Raw genomic sequence first — 17,366 nt, forward strand, 5'->3', positions numbered from 1 at the left:
CCTTGCAGGGCCTAGGGCATGCTGAGGCATGCCCTAGGGCCAACCTTTCTAGCCAAACCCCCTCCACCCGCTCCCCATTGGTCCACAGGTGCCGGGGGGGCACAACCCCTCGGGGACCAATCCTCAGGCTACCCTAGGGTCACGGGGGACCCCAGACTCTAGGAAAAGACACCTATAGGCCCACGGTGACCCCCACAACCCCTGACGTCATGCAGGGCCTAAAGGCATGCTGTGGCATGCCCTAGGGCCACCCTTTCTACCCAAGACCCTCCAACCGCTCCCCATTGGTCCACAGGGCCGTGGGGGTGGCACAACCCCTCGGGGACCAATCCTCAGGCCACCCTAGGGTCACGGGGGACCCCAGACTCTAGGAATACACCCCTATAGGCCCACGGGGACCCCCACAACCCCTGACGTCACCGCTCGACCAGCCCCTTCCGCCGGAAGGGGCCTGGGTCGAGCCTGGACGCCGGAAGTCCCTCCCCTTCCGCTGCTGGGGTCCAAAAGGGGGCGTGGCACCTGTCAAATTTGAGTTTGAATAAAGCTACCATTACCCTACTACTCCTGTTTCCCTGAAAATAAGACCTGGCCTGAAAATAAGCCCTAGTATGATTTTTCAGGATGCTTCTAATATAAGCCCTTAAAAATAAGCCCTAGTTAAGTGAAACCCCACCCTCCACCATTGTGCAGCAATCAGAAGAAGATGACAAGACTGTTTTTTAATAAATATAGATTGTTGTACATGAAAAAAATAAAACATCCCCTGAAAATGAGCCCTAATGTGTTTTTTGGAGAAAAAATGAATATAAGGCCCTGTCTTATTTTCGCGAAAACACGGTATACTATTGATGCCTGAAACTGTGGATACAAGGGAACCCTATATACAACATACAATGGGGTGTGACAAACGCCACTTTTCCTTTACATCTCTGGACAACTTTCATAAGCAAAAAAAAAATGTTATAATCAAAACTTCAATTGCCACAGCAGTGTCTGGCAATATGTCATCAATCACAAAATGGAGAACGTACTAAAATGGGTTGAAACATCCTAACTAGACAAAGGCAATGGCACAGTAATCATGGAAACAGAAGAATACAAGGACAAAATCAGGGAACTTCTAGACCCCACCACTTACACAAAACTGAAACGGGACCCAACCAACAAAATCAGAAAACAAACAAACATGCTGATCAGGATTTCCTCCCTGCACCCCAACGTCCTTCAATGAACCTGCAAGACAGAAGCTCTCCCACCAAGACTATACGGACTTCCCAAAATCCACAAAGACTCAATCCCACTCAGGCCCATCGTAAGTGCCATTGGCTCCCCAATATATGAATTAGCTAAATATCTAGCCATCCTCCTACAGACCCACATTGGACAAACCTCATCCTACATCAAAGACTCAGGACATTTCATAAGCAAGATCAGCACCCTGAAACTCAAGCCCAGGGACAGACTGATTAGCTTTGACGTAGTATCCCTATTCACCAAGGTACCGATAAAGGACACTCTGACACTCCTCCAGCAGATCTTTCCAGAAGACATCAAGGCCCTTTTCCAACACTGCCTAACGACCAGCTACTTTCAGAGGGACAACGAGTTCTATGAACAGACAGATGGAGTGGCCATGGGAAGCCCCCTCAGCCCGGTTATAGCCAACCTATACATGGAACATTTTTAAAAACAGGCCCTGACTTCGGCACCCTTCACACCCGCAGTCTGGTTCTGATACGTGGATGACACCTTCGCAATTTGGAACCACGGTGAAGAAAAACTGGAAGAATTTCTAAACCATCTTAACAGCATCCACCCAAATATTCAATTCACCATGGGGGGAAAAATAGGGCCAACTCCCGTTTTTAGATGTCATGGCCATACGTAAAATTGACCCCCTATTGGGACACAAGGTCTACAGAAAACCCACCCACACAGACCGGTACCTACACAATAACTTTAACCACCACCCATGACAGAAAAAGAGGCATAATCAAAACACCGGTAGACCATGCAAATCAGAACCATGAAGCTCAATTTCTCAGCATTGAACTCAGCCATCTGAATTGGGCCTACAGGTGAATGGCTATTCCAAGAATGAAATCAAAATAGCCATCAAACCAAGAAAACAACACCAAACTGAAGAGGAAAAACAGCCACCCACAAATAAAGTACTTCTGCCATACATCAAAGGGGTCACGGACCGCATGGGGAAACTTTTGAAAAAACACAACCTACAAACAGTATTCGGACCCACCACAAAAATACAACAGATGTTACAGTCAGCAAGGGACAAAAGGGACCCCCTCACCACTGCAGGGTATACCGGATACCTTGCAGTTGTGGACAGGTATATATTGGAACCACAAAACGCAGCATTCACACCAGAATCAAAGAACATGAGAGACACTGCAGACTAAAACAACCGGAAAAAACAGCAGTAGCTGAACATGCCCTAAAACAAGCTTGACATGAAATTCTATTTCAAAATACTAAAGTACTGGACAACACCAGCAATCATTATGTTAGACTGCACAGGGAAGCCATTGAAATCCATAAACATCAACAGAACTTCAACAAAAAGGAAGAAGGCCTAAAACTAAACATGGCCTGGCTCCCAATATTGAAAAATACAGCTTGTAAAAGGTCAATGAACTCTACCCAGCCACAAGGACCAGGGATCATTGCATAAAAAAGACCAGCTAACAACACCCATCAATTACAGTAACAGATAATCTCTCCCCTCTTATCACAACAAAAAACAGGCCAATCACCCTATCTCCTGAAAAAAGACAAAAGCTGTTCCCACAGCTATAAATACTCAACTATCCAACAAACAGCAACAGAGGATGGATAGAGTTCCTACTCCAGTCTTCTGAAGATGTCGGCCACAGAGACTGGTGAAACGTCAGGAAGAACAACCTTCAGAACACGGCCAAAGAACCCGAAAAACCCACAACAACCATCCTAACTAGCCTTTATATATGATAGCAAAATTCCCACATCTTTCAACAACAGAAAATGACAAGATGTCTATAGCCCAGACTTGATATTTGTTAGTGGGCTTATGGCCCAATAGTGTGTGATATCAGTCTATACACCAATTCCAAATATGCATTGCTGACCTATGATGTAATAAACCCTGGGGGTGGTCAGACCATCAATAGTACCATTCCACAGGATATGACAAATAGCCTTGTTTACAGCTTGTTAATATAGCTCTCTTGTGACCCTCCTGGTGTGCAGGAACATGGCTATAGAAGTACTAACTTACTAAGCTATAAACAAAATCCAAGTGGCAATTTCTTTCCTTCTCTCTCTCCCTCTTGGTATACAGGTACCCCAGTGCAACAGTGCTGGCACCAAGCCTTAAAAGAAAAATGCATTATTCGCAAAGATCCAGCCTCCCAGCTGATATGTTGCTGTGCCAACCAGCCACACCCCTGCAGATAATTTTCTGCATTGGTTCAAAGGATCACACTGTCTGAACCAATGCAAATGGATACAATGCCAAAAAAATAGAAGCCCCAGCAGTGGAAGAAAAATCTATGGATGAGGAGGAGAGTCTGGGCTGATTGGCACTGGCTTTTATGTCATGTGGTCAACAGGGAAAAAAATGCAATTCAGACCATCCCAATTGTGTAATATTTCCCACATTATATGCCAACATAGTCATGCCTTAATATGCACCTTGCATCTGAGAACCAAGCAGACACAGAACTGCTGCATAGCTCGGTGACTTAGGTAAGTGGCTGCAGAGCGAGAGGTTGTTCAATTCCTTACTGTGCCTCCTTAACTAGAGCTGGAGTTGATGATCCATAGGGTTCATTCCAGCTCTGCAGTTCTAAGATTATTATCTCAGAAACTTCAGCCTGCCTTAAAGGGCATCCACTTAGATCATGGTTTTGCCCTCAGATCTTTGTGTTACTTTGAATTACTTTACACTTTGAATTACTTTACAATGACCTGTAAGAAACACTGTCAAAGCAAAATGTCTCCACAAGAAAAAAAAATATTCTTCAAAAGCTGTCAGAAACCAGTTGCGGCACACAACTACAAACACTAAATGCTGCAACCTTGGCCTTATACTCTGCAGGCGAATATGCCAGCTCAGTTTGGTATACTTCAACCCATGCAAAATTGTAGAAGTAGCGCTCAATAAACGCCATGGAATCATTGCTGTTTCTCTGAAGCAACTCAGTTACGTAACACACACTGCACCCAGTGACATACAGAGAGAGATGGCAGCTAAGAACGAAAGACTCAAAGTATCTGCATCAAATGTAAATCCATTATTTGGCTGTCATCCCACCCCCTCCTATAATAAAATCAAGGGGAGGGGGGAATTCAGAACATCTATGAATTTTGAAGGAACAGCAGCGAATGCCAGAACTGTAAAGAAGACCTATTGCTTCTTAAAATGGATGGAATCCCAGAAAACTCCAGCCCATGAACACATGAAGAACTGAGTTACTGGGGAGTCACTTGGTAGGGTAAAGGGATGGAGTTGACAAAGCCAAAGTGAATCCAAGAAATGAAGGCTATTGTACTAACACCATCCTTTGTGAGTGTAAATGAGAACGGGCAGTTTTAAACCTAAATCTGTGCACTCCACACCCTTCAATGTATCCTATTTGCTATTAGCTGCTCCAAATATTCTTGGTTTTTGCCTATTGTTGGGTGTAAATTATCTGATTACCCGAAAATAAGACAGGGTCTTATATTAATTTTTGCTCCAAAAAATGCTTTAGGGCTTATTTTCAGGGGATGTCTTATTTTCCAGTCCTGTCATCTTCTTCCAGTTGCTGCACAATGGTGGAGGGCAGAGTTTCGCTTAACTGGGGCTTATTTTGGGGGGTAGGGCTTATTTTACAAGCATCCTGAAAAGTCATACTAGGTCTTATTTTCAGGTTAGGTCTTATTTTCGGGGAAACAGGGTAATTGTATTGCGGTGCTTCTGACATGAACAAAGCAAGAAGAGGCATGGGGAACAGATACATACATGCACAAACATATATAATTTTCTCACTTCCTCTGCTTTTCTGTTCAGCATCCTCACAGGTGTATTACCACTGACAGCCTTGCTAATTAAAACCTTGGCACAGCATATCAAACAGGGAGCTTGGTGCTAAAGTTAGGAAAATATTCTGGTTGAAAATTAAACTGAGCTACACTGAAAAAATAGATAAAACATACCTTTAAGCTGGGGAGGGAGGGGAGTGTATGTTTGCTGGTGTCCAGGTTAAAATGTACTAGATGGTATCTGATCCATTTATAATAAAAGTGCCCTTGCAAAGATGATGTCAATCCAATTAAAAGGGACGTGACTGGCTCATCCATCTTTCAAGCAATTTAGCATTTTCATTTGAAGCTGCAGAGGCCTCCTGGAGAATAAGCGTGTGTCTTTAAATCTCTGTTCTATTATACCTCTTTGGTAGTGTGATTAATCCCTCTGATATTTCAGCTCAAGAAACTGATTTGAACATAGTTGCTGCATAAATGGAAATTAATACTGTTTCATCAGTAAGCCCAGGCGGTCTTCAGCCCTGTTCACCACCGCCCCAACATTTACGCAAAAATTGTGCATGGCTTCCAAAGCGGAAACAAGACCCTTTTGTGTGTGTGCATTAGAAATCCAAGTGACACTACTGTGGTTTTTTTAAAAATTAAGAATGCAAATAAATGATAACTAGAGCCTTAGTCCGGCATTACAGTGTGAAGGCTTCTAACTGCAGTGCAAATTCACAGCAGCCCCTCCTCTCTCTCACCTGCAGATCCCTCTAATCTCTGCACAATGTTTATTTTTATTTATTTATCTAAAATATTTATTTCCCACCACTCTCCTAAAAAGGACCGAAGGTGGAGTCAGGTTTGACATGCTTTGAGTGAAGAGTTAGGGGTAAGCACCCAATATAATCTCCATCACAATTACAGCCCTCCACATTTTCAGGCCATAATGGCTAGGGCTATAATAATGTGATATTATAGCAGAGGTGGGGCAAAAGGATGCTAAAGCACTTATTATTCTCTACAATTCCAGGATCTTTGCTGGAGCAGCAGCAACGGACAAACATGGCTACCTCCTCAGAATTTTTACCACCTAAGTAGTGGCCTGTCCTGCTATTACTATTATACTAGAATGATGGGTATTTGGGGGTCCCTGTATTGTACAGGTGAATGCATGTATCTGTGCATACGTAATTTTGCACATAACAGGCTGCAGCGAGTCTACATATTTGCTCCTCCTCATCATAGGCATCCTTCAGTCTCGAGAGACCATGGTAACAGGCTCTGAATTGAGGAGTGTCCTCTCCAGAGCATGAAGCCTGGGTAAAGTAATATGGAGGATAGGCTGTTACCCAAGCAGCAGATCCCCCCTCTCCACGTTGCTGAAAAGGTCCGATGGAAAGGCAAGAGCTGATGGAAGGTCCAATGGAAAGGCAAGAGCCAATACAAAAAACAAGAGCCAATACAACATTTATCCTCTGTTTTTCTTCGAATAAACTCAAGGTGGTATTCTTGGCTCCCTCACTCCCTCTTTATCCTCATAGCAGCCCTGTGATGTTGATCAGGCTGAAAGAATGACTACTCTATCTGAGGAGTTTCATTACTTTGTGGGGATTAGAATCTTGAAAGCCTCTAAATGCTAGTTCACAGTGGAGAGGAGTCTTCCAAGAACTGGAAGATCGTGTAGGCAGCAAAAGAAAGAGTGGGTCACCAATTCCATGTCCTCTCTGCCACTCCCTGTGCCTTGAATATCTACCCTGGAAGACTTAAGGCACCTCCAGGACTGTGCATGGGATGGAACACGATGCTGCAGGAAGGAGAAGAAAGAGGCCAAAAATTTTTTGTCACCAATCATTGTGTGGAAAAAACGTCTGGTAGATTTCCCTTCCTCTACCCAGTGAAGGAAACTTTTCATTCCAGGAGAGTTGGCTTCTGGATTCAACCCAATATATAAAATATGTGTTGCTTTCACAGAACCCTATAGTACCACAGCTGGTGGAACTTCAGCACAGGATTGCACCTTTAGTTATGCTATTAACGTGGGTACTATTATATTGCATGTATTTTCAATGCCTTGGGAATGTAACTGACTTGTATATTTTTTTTTAAAAAAAAGTTAAATAAATAGAAAAATAAAGCCTTTCTTCTGTGGGTTTAATTCCACCCCACCCACCCCGGTTTAGATACCTTGTAAAGTTGCAATGTGCTTCACAAGGCAAAACATACAAGCCCTGTTCGGTTATGCTTTGAGGTAGCCCCGTGTACTGAGGGAAGCACATCAGCTTTATGCTCTCCATCATCTTTAATCATAGAAATGTAACTATCTGAAGAGAGGGAGACTGCTATACCCATGTAGCACCTCCAAATTGGTCAAATCTGATTGAGGGAAGGACTGCAGTTACACTGCAAGAAAGCATTCTAAGACCTTTCCCAAATGGAAGCAAATTAGAAATGATGTTTTGTTTAGGGGAGGTACTTGGAAAACAAATCAGGACCCACTCAGATAGATAAGGAGTCAGTTCAAACTACCTTAGTTAGTTAGTTAGTTAGTTAGTTAGTTAGTTAGTTAGTTAGTTAGTTAGTTAGTTAGTTAGTTAGTTAGTTAGTTAGTTAGTTAGTTAGTTAGGCATCCTTCAGTCTCGAAAGACTATGGTGTCGTGCTCTGTATGGAGGACTTTGAGCAGTGTCTAGTGTGGCTGAGGAGGCCGATTCGAGAGTGACAGTCTCTTCCACACTGAAAACAAATCCAATCGGTCCCCTGTCCAGCTCCCAGGTTTTGCTGCTTTTGTGACTTCCTCTTTGCATCAGCCTGCTGGGCAAGGGTCTCTTCAAATTGGGAGAGGCCGTGATGCAATGCCTGCCTCCAGGCTGAATGCTCAGATGTCAGGGTTTCCCATCTGTTGAGGTCCATTCCTAAGGCCTTCAGATCTCGCTTGCAGATATCCTTGTATCGCAGCTGTGGTCTCCCTCTGGGGCGGTTTCCCTGCACTAATTCTCCATACAGGAGATCCTTTGGAATCCGACCATCAGCCATTCTCACGACGTGCCCAAGCCAACGTAGACGTCGCTGTTTCAGTAATGTGTTCATGCTGAAAATTCCAGCTCGTTCTAGGACTACTCTGTTTGGAACTTTGTCCTGCCAGGTGATACCAAAAATCCGTCGGAGGCAACGCATATGGAAGGTGTTCAGCTTCCTCTCCTGCTGTGCACAAATGGTCCAGGACTCACTACAGTACAGGAGTGTGCTTAGGACACAGGCTCTATAGACCTGGATCTTCGTATGTGTCGTCAGCTTCTTATTGAGCCATACTCTCTTTGTGAGTCTAGAGAACATGGTAGCTGCTTTGCCAATGCGTTTGTCCAGCTCGACATCCAGAGACAGGGTGTCAGAGATGGTTGAGCCCAGGTACACAAAGTCATGAACAACCTCCAGTTCTTGTGTGGAGATGGTAATAGAAGGAGGTGAGTCCACACCCTGGCCCATGACTTGTGTTTTCTTCATGCTGATTGTTAGTCCAAAGTCTTGGCAGGCCTTGCTGAATCGATTTATGAGTTGTTGGAGGTCTTCAGCAGAGTGGGCAACAATGGCTGCATCATCTGCGAAGAGGAAGTCCCGCATGCATTTCAGTTGGACTTTGGTCTTCGCTCTCAATCTAGAGAGATTAAAGAGCTTTCCATCTGATCTAGTCTGGAGATAGACACCCTCGGCTGCAGTTCCAAAGGCGTGCTTCAGCATGACAGCAAAAAAGATCCCAAAAAGTGTTGGTGCAAGGACACAGCCCTGTTTCACTCCGCTTCAGATGTCAAAGGGGTCTGATGTTGAGCCGTCAAAAACTACAGTGCCTTTCATTCCCTCATGGAAGGATCTGATGATGTTGAGGAGACGGGGTGGACATCCAATCTTGGGAAGTATTTTAAAAAGGCCATCCCTGCTAACCAGATCAAATGCTTTTATAAGGTCTATGAAGGCCACTAAGAGTGGCTGTTGTTGTTCCCTCCATTTCTCCTGCAGCTGTCGGAGGGAGAATACCATGTCAGTGGTGGATCTATTAGCTCGGAATCCACACTGTGATTCTGGATAGACTCTGTCTGCAAGAACCTGGAGCCTCTTCAGCACAACACGGGCAAGCAGCTTCCCTACAACGCTAAGAAGAGAGATGCCACGGTAGTTATTGCAGTCACCCCTGTCACCTTTGTTCTTGTACAATGTGACGATGTTTGCGTCCTTCATGTCCTGTGGGACTCCACCTTCCCTCCAGCAGAGACAAAAGACTTCATACAGTTCAGTGGTGATGATCTCCTTACAGCACTTCAGCACTTCAGCAGGGATGTTATCCTTCCCAGGTGCCTTGCCGGAGGCGAGGGAATCCAAGGCCGCTTTTATTTCTGCTAAGGTTGGTTCACTGTCCAGCTCTTCCAAGACAGGCAGGCACTCAATGTTATTTAATGCTTCTTTGGTTACTACATTCTCTCTGGAATATAGCTCAGAGTAGTGCTGTACCCAGCGTTCCATCTGCTGTGCTCGGTCCTGGATGGGCACACCTGTAGCAGACTTCAAGGGAGCAGATTTCTTCTGCATTGGACCTAAGGCCTGCTTGATACCGTCATACATTCCTTTGATGTTACCTGTGTCCGCTGCTATCTGTATCTGGGAGCAGAGCTGGAGCCAATAATCATTGGAGCATCTCCTGGCAGCCTGTTGGACTTGGCTACGAGCAGCTCGAAGAGCTTGCAAGTTGTACTCGCTAGGACAGGTTTTGTATGCTGCTAGAGCTCTTCTCTTATCTTCGATGGCTGGCATTAGCTCCTCTGAATGGGCTTCGAACCAGTCAGCCATCTTTTTGGTCTTCTTGCCAAAGGTGGACAAGGCGGTGTTATAGACAGCGTTCTTGAAGTGTTCCCATCATTTAGGTGCATTTACATTAGCCGGACCTGGGAGGGCTTCCTCGAGTGCTTGGGCGAATTCCTTCACTTTTCTTTGATCACGAGTCTTGCTGATGTCAATACGTGGTCTTCCTTCCTTTTTCGTGTGATATACTCTCTTTTCAGTTCAGACTACCTAATAACAGTTCAGACTACCTAATAACTTGGGAAATACCTAACACAGCCCTCACCTTGGCCTAACTTTGTTCCCGATAGTGGCCAAATCCTTGGGTTAGGGGAGGGATGGATTTGATATAACCCAACCCCTCCTTCATCTGCTCCTTGTTTTGGATCTTCTGCTGACAGATCTTAGACCCCAGAACAATTCTGCCAGTAGTTTCCTGTGTGGACAGATCTCTGAGATCAGCCATCAGAAGAAGGCTCTGCCTGAACAAGGGCATTTCTATTGCCATAAGGAGAGATAAGATCATAGCAGTAACCTCTGACAGAGTTAATCCATTTGTGCTATTTCTCTCTGAAGCAAACATTTTAACTTACCAGGTTAATAACCCACAGTAGTTGTAGCAGAAGTAGCAATTCCAGCAATTAAAAAAATTAAATACAATGGTGCCTCGCAAGACGAATGTAATTCGTTCCGCGAGAATCGCTGTCTTGCAAAAAAAATCATCTTGTGAGGTTCCCTATGGGAACCTCGCAAGACAAATGAGATTTATTCGTCTTGCGAGGCATCGGTCTCAGAAAAAAACCCCATCTTGTGAAGCATGGCCATAGAAGAAACAGGCACCATAGCGATCGCAAAAACCAATCGTCTTGCGGGTTTTTCATCCCGCAAGGCATTTGTCTTGTGAGGCACCACTGTAATTTGAAATCAAATCAGTTGAGATTCTGAAATTTTCTAGTGATGCAAATGTTTCTTGGTAAGTTTTAAAAGAGGAATTATTTCATGACAAGAATTTGTGGAGAAAATTATTAAATCAAGTTTTTTTTTAAAAAAAGAGCTGTGATTTCAGGTACACCCATAGGTTATGAATTTACAGAAAAATTCTGGTTGCACCATGACAGGTATTTTCATAGGCATACTAAAAAGGTGTTAATTATTAAAACAGTGCTATAGGATAGATTGAAGCATCTGTGGCATGAATTTCATTCTGTGTTTTAGAAGTGCTGTTTCTAGGCATAGATAATTAGTTCAGAGCTTCCACAATTACAGCTGGGTTCAAAAGCAGAAGAATATCTCTTCCAGACACTGCTTATTTTTGCTCTAGTCTGCTTCTATCTTGAATAATCGAGCTCATTTTGAAAACAAGCAAACAAAATCCCCATCAACGGTAATTTGTTGTTGTGTGCCATTAAGTTCTGTCCAATGTACATTGACTGCATGAATGAATGACTTCCAAAAGGACTTGTCATAAACAAGTCAGCTCTTGCAAATTCAGTGCCATATGTTTCTTTATGGAGTCAGTCTATCTCATCTTTGGACTTCCTCTTTTTCTCTTGCCTTTAAATTTTCCCAACGGTATTGTTTTCTTTTCCAGCAAATCTTGTCTTCTCATCATGTTCCCAAAGTAGTTTCAGCTTCATCATTGTCTCTTCTAGAGAGATTTCATGATTGTGTTGCCCTTAGAACACATTTGTCTGACTTTCTGGAGGTCCATAGCCACTGCATGGTCACTGCACTTGGACCCTTTTTTTTAAGTTTTAAAAAATGCTTATCAATAAATCACTTCCTTTCTGTAGAAGTTTCTTGCAACAACAGCAGGAACAACAACAGCAACAGCAACAGCAACAGCAACAGCAACAGCAACAACAACAACAACAACAACAACATGAATACATTGCGCTGAAGGAGGCAAGCTTTACCCCCACTCCCTTGCAGGTTTAGGAAAAGATAGAGAAAAGAGGGCTTGAGTAGAGAAAGGGTCGTTTCCTGCTTGGAGTTGCTTGTGGGGGGAAGAAGGAAAGGAGTTTCATTAACGTATTTCCCCCTCCTTTATTTAACCCTGATCTTTATGATACTTTGCAAGTCTTTTAAAACTCACTTCTTTGCAAATCTTTTAAAACTCGCTTCTTCCTCCCGATACTGTTCAGAGAGGGAAACACAAATGAAAGCCAAGAAAAATAGGAATTAATGTGCAGGAAAATAAGGAAAGGGGGACGAGTGAGTAAAGGAGAGAAGAGAAAAGGGGAGGGGAACGGAAGGACAGGGAGGAAAAGGAAAAGTGGAGAAAGGAATCAGGAAGTGAAAACTAAAATAAGAAGGAAGGAAGAGCTGCAAGTGCCATACACCACTAGGTTGAATGTCGACTAACAGTTAGAAGTGTCAGGAAAATAGCAATATATTATTTATATATTTTTTTTCAAAAAAGAAAATTTTGGGGAGTGGGGACCCAGAAACAGAATGGCAAATTAACTGATTTATATGAAATGGCATGTGTAGCCTACAGAACCTGTACAAACAGCAAGGTAGCTATTGAACTGAGAGCCATGTTAATGGGCCCAATGGTATATATACCATATGACTATACAAACAAATATACCAATATAAAAAAGGAGGAAAAATAAATGATTGAAATGGTCCATGTGATTAGGCCTTGAGTCATGTTTTTTTTTTCCTGTTACCTTTCTTAACAACCATAATGTATAACTGGAAATATAATAGTATGGACTAAAATGCTGACATACGTTATGTTTATGATGCCTAAGAAAAGTACAGTTCATCATGAAGCCAGCTAGAAAGAAGGTGACTCTTAACCAACTTGGGTAGTGGCTATGACTTCAAGTGCTTCCTAACAAAGGCCTGTTTTGCATGGCCAACCAAAAGACATTAGGTGGCCATTGTGTCATTTTTTCATTAACAGATATACTATGGAAAGACAAGATGGAAGAAGCAACGAGGAAACAGAAGCACAACAGCTTAAGATCTCCTGACATCTGAGGTAGGAACCATGGTCTTGCCCTCAGCATCATGAGAGCCCTCTTCCTCTAACTCATCTTGACACCCCTTCCAGATTAGCACCAAGACTGAATGCTCAGCTTATCTACCCCTAGATCTGGCCCCAATTATAAGTGTTCAGCAGTAATATATCCCTAAAATTATAGAATCGTAGGATCGTAGAGTAGAAGGAATCCCAAAGACCATCAAGTCCAACCCCCAGGCAAGGAAAGAAACCCACAGCAAATCAGATGCTGACAGATGCATTCACTGTTCAGGCAAATTCTACCTAAATTTCTACGTAACTTCTGCTTTTTCTCTATCTTCATCTACTTTGTTCTGTGTAAATGCTGTAAATTGTTATTTGATATTCATTGTTTTTATTCTTCGTTTTGTGAGCCGCCCAGAGTAGACTATGTCTAAATGGGCGGCATATAAGCTCAACAAACAAACAAACAAACCTACCTACCTACCTTTCAATGAAAGGAATTGCCCTTGCCTTGGAAGACTAGGAAGGGAAGGGAAGTTATAAGTGTCACCATAGAGAACTAACAGCACGGAGGAGACCACTGGGTAAGAAGACATTGTGTACAGAGTCTTGCACATGATGAAGGTTACTGATGAGGTGGGCAAGAAGAGAAAGTATTTCATACCACAGACCAACAACATGTAGTGTTCAGATTTTTCAAGTTACTAAAAGTGTTTTAATTACTTTTGAGAGTGGGGATAGTACTGTAAAGACACAATGGAAAGTCTAATGCACTGCAGAGACTAATCACATATTATTTGCTAAATGCTTTCATGGGCTATAGCCAACCTCATTGGATAGGGATGGGGAGCATTACTGTACTATTAAAAATTGTAGCTATAATGTTAATGAAAATTTAATTAAATCCTTTTTAAAGCCTTGGAACTATAACTGTAAGTAATTGCTAAAAATTAACTTTCTAAGCTTTCATATGAGTAGGAGGTTCTCCAAATGCACCAGAGTTAACTTACTATATTTTGAGGCAATCTGAACTGGTAAACATTACAACCTAAAAGTGGGGAGGGGAACTTCCTGCAATCTCATTACCTCCAGTATTGAACATTAACTACTGATATGACATTATCACACTTAGTCAGATATATGTGTATGCCATGCAGCCAAGAAAGCTTATTAGAAAGCAGTGAGAAAACCTGGGGGATGTTAGTTTTGAATAAATATACGCCATAGTCATGGGTGAGGAGCCTGCGAACCTTCAGATGTTGTTGCACTACAATTCCCATCATCACTGGGATGTCTTGCAGGCTGGGGATTATAGGAACTAGACTCCAACAATATCTAGGGGGTCATAGGTTGTCCACTCAAACAAAAGGCACCGCCAACCCACCCAAGTCAAGGTGTACGGTACCCAACACCAGCGAAATTGTTTTTGTACCTGAGGCAGAGCCTTCTGAAACAGCTCTGACAGTAAAAGTGAAAAATTACACATCAAATCACAGTTTGATGCCCTTTCATGACATCTTGAATCTGCTGTCTGGAGTGCTTGTCTCATTGTTTAATGGAAGCCTATAGCTCTCCCACAAATTCTGAAACATTTTTTTCAAAATGGTACCCACTGTGCTGTAGTGGAAAGAGTGACAGACTAGGACTCTGGAGACCAGGGTTTGAATCCCCACTTGGTCATGGAAACTCACTGGTGAAGTGGAACTGGTAAAACCACTCCTTAAATATCCCACTTACATTGAAAGCTCTATGAGGGTTGATATAAGTTCCTATTTGATGGCATTTAACTAACTTACTCTTTTTGAATAGTTCCTGATTAATAACTGACTGAAGATATCAGAGTTGTAGTCCTAAAGTTTTGGCGGTGTTGTATCTTGAATTTTTTAGGCTTTTAAGCTGATAGTAGTTAAACTTTCTGCTGACACCCGGTGCCAGTTTGTGCCAACTTAATTTTATTAACACATGTAAGTTTCACAATATGTTTATAGCAGTGCTATCCCAAATGTAGTTGGCTGGATAGCACTGTGAGTTAGTGTAGCAGTCACGCTTTGTGAGGTAATATAAGTCATGTATTATTCATGTTATATGCTAATGTGTTTGAGAGGCAGAGCCAAAAGAGATGTTAAAAGGCGTAGCCTGAGAAAGGAGGAGTCAGTTAAGTCTAAGTCTGTCTGAGTGTTAGTAATCTGAGGGGGAGAGAGATAGGTTCGGGATCTGAGGAGTGATTAGTCGGAGGAGTGATTAGTAACCTGTGATGTTTAATATAGAAGATTAATATTAATGCTTAGTAAAACTAAAGGAATATGCTTATGAATGATTCTAGAACCCATCTGAAATCAATAAACCTGTTTTATTAAAAAGACAGTACCGAATGGACCTTCGTCTTTTTGGAGTAAACTAAGTTGATAAGGAGATCAACTGGTGGCAGCGTGTCAAGAGGTGTTTTGGTTTGCCTTTGTGAGCTCTGTGTTTAGTGAGACAAACAGGGGCCACGAGGGCGAATGCCACAGTTAGGTATCTGGCTACAGAGGTTGGCAGTTCAGTTCCTTGCCATGCATCCTGGAAATGCCAGGTTGTGTCGTCTTGGGCATCTTCTTCTGGATGTCCCCAGAAAAAGAAAATACTAAAGCACTTTGAAGTATTCTCTACCTAAAAAATCCTGAAAAGGGTTGCCAGAAGTCAAATTGATTTGATGGCACACAGTTATTAATTATCCCAGAGATAGACTAGACTGTATGAATCTCCTATACAGTGGTGCCTCGCTTAACGGGTGCCCCGTTTAACAACGAAATCGCATAGCGATTAACTTTTTGCGATCGCTTTGCAATGTTTTAAATGGGGGGAAATCGCTTTTCGATGATTGGTACCCTGTTTTGCTTACCGATGATCGCAAAGTGATGATTTTTAACAGCTGATCGGCAGTTCCAAAATGGCCACCGGGTTAAAAAAATGGCCACCCGCTTTTTTCTGGGACGGATTCCTCGCTTACTGGGCAGCGAAAATGGCCGCCGTATGGAGGATTTTCGCTTAAAGGCAAGTCTGAAGCCCATAGGAACGCATTGAAGGGGTTTCAATGCATTCCTATGGGCTTTTTAATATCGCATAGCGACGAAATCATTTTGCAGCGATTTTTGCTGCACCAATTATCATCGCTATGCGAGGCACCACTGTATCTTATACAAAAATAAGTAGCAGATTTGCAAAAAGTAAGCCCTTGCAGCTCCAGGAGAAATGAATGGTGAGGTTTCTTGCCAGGGGTAAAAGGAATCACTTTGATCAGCAATGCTTTCCATTCTTGCTGATTAAACTTTACACCGCAAAGACTATAATATGACTTCAAGGTATAAACTTGCAATTAGCACAGTGACTCAGGTCTGAAAGAGACCTTCAGGTGAAACAGAGGTCTTGCCAAGCTGTGCTCTCCCTCCACTGTATAAAGTGAGTTTTAGAGGCTTTTGCAGATGATGAACAGTGGGTATTGGCCACTTTCTCTGTAGCTCTTCCCCTCCCCTTCCACATTCCTAGTAAATCTAATCCTGGAGACTTGTTATAAGAGCAGAAAATGGTGAAGAGAGGAAAGGGACTGAGCAACAGAATCTATAAACACACACACACACACACACACACACACACACACACACACACACACACACACACACACACACACACACACACACACACACACACACACACACACACACACACACACTTCCTGCTGGGCATCTTCCCTATGCCAACAGCTTTTCCATTGCCATTGGGTATGTCCCCAGGAAAACAGGAGAGGGATTGGGAAACTGACATTTGGTGTTAAACATCTTGCTCTGGTCTTGTTTATAAAGAAATACAATATCTGGGTCTTGAGTGGAGAAATAGTCAAGCAGCAGAGGCTGAGGGGGAAGGAGGAAAAACTATTATTTAGATTAGGAATAGCTTCCTGTCTTTCCAGTTAAATTTTAGACCAACAAGAATATAATGTGGTTTTCCATGTGAAACTTGCAAATTAAGAAGCCAATGTCACAGGCTACGCTTACACCAGAGACTCCTGAGGAGATATAACTAACAATTTCACTTCGGACTGCAGGAAATAGGATGCTCCCTGATGTTCCTGTTTGCTATTTTAAATCTCCTGGGAGTTAAAAAGGTGAAGGAGAGAGAGAAAGAATGAAGGCGTGGATTTTTTTCTCTTCTAGGAACTTAGTAACATCTCCTCTTGCAACCTAAAATTGTATGGATCCTCCTACCACTGTGTTCTTCTGTATGTGAAGTCCAATCTTCTATCTGTAGTGTTTTCAAGTGGGCACTGCTCCTTCCCACAAATAAGACCTGGTAAAACAATGAAACAACCCATGTGAAAAAGAAGAAGCATTCATAATAACGTGTGGAGGATTCGGCTTCCCTCGGTTCTATCCCTGGTAGCCACTTTCCTTTTCTTGACTCTTTAATTTTTATTAAAGAATATTAAAAATGCATAAAATAAAAACTTTTAAAAAATCTTCATACATATATACACAATACAACTTCAAATATTCAATTTCACATCAGCGCCCTTTCCAC

Source organism: Pogona vitticeps, chromosome 2 (assembly GCF_051106095.1).
Source record: "Pogona vitticeps strain Pit_001003342236 chromosome 2, PviZW2.1, whole genome shotgun sequence".
Taxonomy (NCBI): domain Eukaryota; kingdom Metazoa; phylum Chordata; class Lepidosauria; order Squamata; family Agamidae; genus Pogona; species Pogona vitticeps.